This window comes from Frieseomelitta varia, unplaced genomic scaffold, assembly GCF_011392965.1.
Source record: "Frieseomelitta varia isolate USP_RPSP 00005682 unplaced genomic scaffold, Fvar_1.2 scaffold_1732, whole genome shotgun sequence".
Lineage (NCBI taxonomy): Eukaryota > Metazoa > Arthropoda > Insecta > Hymenoptera > Apidae > Frieseomelitta > Frieseomelitta varia.
Genome location: NW_025109453.1, coordinates 1 through 6,409, shown reverse-complemented (window position 1 = coordinate 6,409; position 6,409 = coordinate 1). Strand labels below are relative to the sequence as shown.

Here is a 6,409-nt window from a genome sequence, read left to right as displayed (position 1 = left end):
ACGTGAAACAAATTTAAAGTCTTTCAAATTCTGTTCCCTTTTTTTCTCTTCTCAGACTGTTTAAATGTAAATTCATGTTCAAAATAATTCTCGTCCAATTTATAATTTGTTTCATACGTATGAAAGAAAAATTAAATTAAATTAAATGGAAGAGAATTGAGGTTATGTCACGTGAAACAAATTTAGAGTTTTTCAAATTCTGCTCCCTTTTTTTCTCAAACTATTGATGTTTTCTTCTCAAACTGTCTAAATGTAAATTCATGTTCAAAATAATTCTCCTCCGATTTATAATTTGTCTCATACGTATGGAGGAGAAATTAAATTGAATTAGATAAAAAAGAATTGAGGTTATGTTACGTGAAACAAATTTAAAGTCTTTCAAATTCTGTTCCCTTTTTTTCTCTTCTCAGACTGTTTAAATGTAAATTCATGTTCAAAATAATTCTCGTCCAATTTATAATTTGTTTCATACGTATGAAAGAAAAATTAAATTAAATTAAATGGAAGAGAATTGAGGTTATGTCACGTGAAACAAATTTAGAGTTTTTCAAATTCTGCTCCCTTTTTTTCTCAAACTATTGATGTTTTTTTCTCAAACTGTCTAAATGTAAATTCATGTTCAAAATAATTCTCCTCCGATTTATAATTTGTCTCATACGTATGGAGGAGAAATTAAATTGAATTAGATAAAAGAGAATTGAGGTTATGTCACGTGAAACAAATTTAAAGTCTTTCAAATTCTGTTCCCTTTTTTTCTCTTCTCAGACTGTTTAAATGTAAATTCATGTTCAAAATAATTCTCGTCCAATTTATAATTTGTTTCATACGTATGAAGGAAAAATTAAATTGAATTATATGGAAGAAAATTGAGGTTATGTTACGTGAAACAAATTTAGAGTCTTTCAAATTCTGTTCCCTTTTTTTCTCAAACTATCGATGTTCTCTTCTCAGACTGTCTAAATGTAAATTCATGTTCAAAATAATTCTCGTCCAATTTATAATTTGTTTCATACGTATGGACGAGAAATTAAATTGAATTAGATGGAAGAGAATTGAGGTTATGTCACGTGAAACAAATTCTTTCAAATTCTGTTCTCTATAAATTATTGTGTTTTTCTTCTCAGGGCATCTAAATTTAAATTCCTGTCCAGAATAACTTCTCTTCTATTTTTAATTTGTCTCGCGCAAAAATTTAACGCTCAGCGTCATTCAATTCAGGTTTAAAGTCTGTCCAAACTCTGCTCCCTTTTTTCTTAAATTATTGATACTCTCTTCGATTTATAATTTGTCTCGCTCAAAAATTTAACGCCTCGGCGTCATTCGATTCAGATTTAAAGTCTCCTAAACTCTGCTCTGTCCTTTTTCTTAAATTATCGGTGCCATGTTCTCAAACCCAAAACCCATGTGTCCAAAATAACTTCAATTTACAATTTCTGTCGTGACGAAGCCACGCGCAAAGTTCGATTGCTCGATATTTCTTTTTCCTTTTTCTTTTTCTCCATTCTAACGTACGAGACGCGTCACTAATCTCTCGGATAGAAGCCTTTAATCCAGTAAATAGCGGAGGGAACAGGCGCAATTCAGTTGACACGGATCGGCGTCGTCTTTGCAACGAGGTCTCCCGATGTGTGCGTTGTGTTAATTATGTCCTACATTTACTTCGCGTTTCACGAGGTCTCATCACGTTGGTCCGTCGCCGCGCACACGAAGGACTTAACGTCCTATTAAATCCTGCCACGGTGGCACAACGCGCGTTCACGTAAACGTAAATCCCATTCCGCGTCCAACGAATGACGAAAAGTGTATATTTTTAACAAGTGTCCTCGCCGTTTCCCTCCTCGTTCATTTTTCAACTATTTCGCAGCAAACACAGCTGAACGTTTATCGATCGTTTCGCCGACTAATATTTTTAACTCGCCGGCTGCAACGTGTTCTAATGCATCGTGGCTAATATTTGCACGACCAAAGTTCGCTATGTTCGGTAATTGGCAAACGCAATCGTAATTCACGCGTTCGCGAGTCTTACTTACTTGTATAAATAAACTAACGAAGCACGAATAAAGTTACAATGTTACAAGCTCGGAGTGTCCTTCAGTTTTTTTTTAGATTTCGACTGAACAGGACTTGCTCTTCTTTCGAGGACAAGCATGTTACGGTAGATCAAGAAATTATTGGCACGTCTAGTTTTGCCTGCGACATTTTCTTGTGAAAACGAGCGATAACACGATGCAGTAGCAAAATCTGTTTCCATAAATTGCCAGGAACACCAAGTGTGGCCAATACTGAATTTCCTAGCTGTATATTAATCATGAATTATGATCTTTAATTCTTTTAAAGTATCGACCCAAGTTGATGTAGTTTGGTCAAGTTTGAAGAAAAGAAAAAAAAGAATTAAATTCTGTAAAGAATAATATTTTTCCGTGAATAATAATACTTAAATGATAACAGTAATAATAATATTTATTATTCTATGTAGAGAATAAGAACTACAAAATTCCAAAAGTAACGTGTCAAGAAATAAAAAGGAAGAACAAAAATCAATGGCAAATGTATCTCGATATTTGTTGAGAATCGTGCCAACAGTGTTTATTTTCACATTTTTTTCGCAAGCGTAGATCGTTGGTTAAACGTTAATTAAAATTCCAGTAGCGTGAATGAGCAACGTTGCGAGTAAAGTATTCATTTACTGGAAAAAAATCGCTAGAAAAATACAAAGTATCATAGTAGTAGTTTTAAATATTATTTTAAATATTTTAAATATTCTTAGATATTATTATTATTAACATTATTTAAATATTTTAATATTATTATATTTAATATTATTTAAATATTTTGAATGTTATTTTAAATATTTTAAATATTATTCAGTAATATTTAAATATTGATATTTACTATTATTCAGTATTTAATTTTGAATTATTTACTATTATTCAATATTTAATTTTAAATATTCAATATTTAAATATTATTATTGTACATTATTTAAAGTTTTAAATATTATTCAAAGTTCTTTTTTCTTTTCGTGCTTTCCTTCAATGTATCATGAATCTAACAAGCGCATGCTTGTTTAATACAGAACGGAGGTAACCTTCTTGCGCCGCAGTTCATTACGCAAGGTGAAAACACGCAGTTAACAGTCTGTCTCGGACTCTAATACCGCTCTTTACGACAGTAGCCTAATTTTTAAGTCGAGTCACGAGCTCTGCCCCGACTTCCTCTCTTCGGACGTGGAAAACGAAACTCCTCTCTTTCAACCTCCCGAACGAGGACTGCCTTCTTTCTTCGAAACTTTTTATTCCGATCGTGTATTGACCACTCTCATGACGACATTACTTTTACTCCCCCTTTTTGCTCCTCTTTTGCTCGTGCTTATGCTTTCAACGATATTCTCTCTCTCTCTCTCTCTCTCTCTTCTCTTTTCTTTCCTTTTCTCTTCTTTTTTTTCTGTATACACGTATGTACACGTGTGTGCCAACTTCCTTTCTCTCTCTCTCTCTCTCTCTCTCTCTCTCTCTCTCTCTCTCTCTCTCTCTCTCTCTCTCTCTCTCTCTCTCTCTCTCTCTCTCCCCCTTTCTTTCTGGGTTAGTTGTTCATTTACTTTTCACGTTTACCCAGTTCACGTTCCTTCCTCCCTCTTCAAGTAGTTCTAAGCAATTTTTTAATACTGAAACTACGAAACCATTAAAGACGAATTTATAAGCGTTTGTTGGATATTCTATACACGAGAACGTTTTAGAACAGTGTATTTTTACAGATTTAAGTGATTTCTCGTGCAAATGTTATTTGGATGTATTATACATACACGCTTGTTCTCTTTTACTGTGAATATTAACACTAGAATTACCAGAATAGTAAACATGACCAATTTGTAATTTTTATTAAATATTTCAAAGATGTAAAACAGTGTACTTTCAAAGGTTTAAACGATCTACCGTACAAATGTTATTTCAGTATATTATATGCATATACCCATTCTCTTTCACTATGAATATTAACACTAGAATATAACCATAATGATCAAAGTGATCAATTTATAATTTTTGTTAGATATTTCAAAGACGTAAAACTGTATTCTTAGAGGTTTAAATGATTTTTCATACAAATGTTATTTCAGCATATTATGTGCATACACCCATTCTCTTTCAGTATGAATATTGATACTAGAATATAACCATAATGATCAAAGTGATCAATTTATAATTTTTCTTAGATATTTCAAAGACGTCAAACTGCATTCTTAGATATTTAAATGATTTTTCATACAAATGTTATTTCAGCATATTATGTGCATCCATTCTCTTTCAGTATGAATATTGATACTAGAATTACCAAAATGACAAAAATGACCAATTTATAATTTTTGTTAGATATTTCAGACAGCGTATTTCTAGAGATTTAAATGATTGTTTGTACAAAATCTATATAATAAAAGTTTGTATATTATTTTTTTCTAATGTAGTTCTACCGTTAGGATACCATCAAGTATATTTCTCCGAACAAACATTGTAATATTTAAAAAAGGCTGCTTACGTTGATTCCATCTTGGTAACCATTTTGGTAACAATAAATGCTCTGTTACAATCTAAAAAGAAAATTAATAATTCAGCATATTATAATAAAAATTAATAATAATTTCAGCATATTATTATATGCATACACTCATTCTCTTTCAGTATGAATATTGATACTAGAATTACCAAAATGACAAAAATGACCAATTTATAATTTTTGTTAGATATTTCAGACAGCGTATTTCTAGAGATTTAAATGATTGTTTGTACAAAATCTATATAATAAAAGTTTGTATATTATTTTTTTCTAATGCAGTTCTACCGTTAGGATACCATCAAGTATATTTCTCCGAACAAACATTGTAATATTTAAAAAAGGCTGCTTACGTTGATTCCATCTTGGTAACCATTTTGGTAACAATAAATATTCTATTACAATCTAAAAAGAAAATTAATAATTAATAGTCAGTATATATTGATAGTAACAGAAGGATGCTCTTTGTTACAGATTTCAAAATGGGTTGTTTCGGCAGCAAAGACAAGCTGAGCAAAGAGGATATGGATTTTCTCAAGTCGCACACGAGATACGACGAGGCAACTATAAAAGAATGGTACAAAGGATTCAAAGTAAGTACTATCGAGCGCCGTATCTGTCAACATCAGTACGCGTAATGTCGCGTGCACGTAATTCAACAGCGAGCAACATTTGAACGTGACAGATCGTCTATCAAAATTTCGGCCACCCGCCGATAAAATCATTTGTCAAAATTTCATCAACTGTCGCGCGAGATCAGTTCCACGCTCAAATTATTCACAAGCGACGAACGCCTCGGGGAATACAGATATTAATAGAAAACGTAAATGAACGGATCGTTCGATCGTTCATGCGACTGCGTCCATAACATTATTCATCGATCGAATGCTAAACGAGAGCCACGAAGAGGAAAGAATGCGAAATACATATTTTCTTTCGCTCCAACAGTTTAAACAGTTTATCGGGTCGTGAATCCGATTCCTGAAGGATCCTTCTGGCCATCCCCCAGCCTCTCGAGTATTTGCCTCCCGAGCTTCGTCAATCAGATAAAAATAAATAATCCGTATTATATGGCTCTGAAGCTGAATAAGTTTTCATTGCGCCCTTTCGAAATGCACACCGTGGTGCCGAGCCTTTTAATTGGACTTTCAACGGAGTCCAGGACAAAATCCCCGGACCGAAATCGGCCGGTCCGACTCGTCGGAGAGAAATAGAAAAAGTTAATTGCTCTCGAAGTTTCGCTGATCGATTTAAACAACCCGGGCAAAACTCGCGCGCGTCGCACGAACAAATTAAACTAAGCGAATCGTCATTACCCCATTGGGGACCGCTGTGTGTTTCGTTTGTATATACACACGCACGCAACTCGCATCTCAGGCGAGTAGAACTTCCTAGTTTCTCTCGATTATAATAGGCAAGCGTTCCAATCGAAACGAAATAAACGAGTTTAGCAACTATTTCGTGTGCCGCCGTCTTCCTCTCCCTCGTGTTCCATTCCATTCGTCATCCCGTGGTCTCGAGCAATTTCGTTTCAAAGGCGCGAAAGACTCTAACCTAAATTAAATCTAATTTAAACCTACCTTAAACCTAATCTAAATCTAAACTTAAACTAAACCTTTGTTACGTTCTTTTCCTCTTTTATATTATATTGTCTCTCTTTCTCTAATCTAACCTAAACCTAATTTAAACCTAATCTAAACATTTGTTACGTTTTCTTTCTCTTTTATCTTATATTGTCTTTCTCTCTCTAATCTAAACCTAAACCTAACCTAAACATTTGTTCTCTTCCTCTTTTATCTTGTATTCTCTCTCTCTCTCTCTCTCTCTCTCTCTCTCTCTCTCTCTCTCTCTCTCTCTCTCTCTC

The 6,409-nt window shown here is 33.5% G+C and overlaps 1 long non-coding RNA gene across 1 annotated transcript; it reads left to right on the top strand.

Annotated features, from left to right (window-relative positions):
* The first annotated feature begins 4,840 nt into the window (after positions 1 to 4,840).
* On the top strand, positions 4,841 to 5,138 carry LOC122538701. Its single transcript, XR_006308908.1, has 2 exons — positions 4,841 to 4,925; positions 5,020 to 5,138. It is a non-coding gene; the product is annotated as an uncharacterized LOC122538701 (long non-coding RNA).
* The last annotated feature ends 1,271 nt before the right edge of the window (positions 5,139 to 6,409 follow it).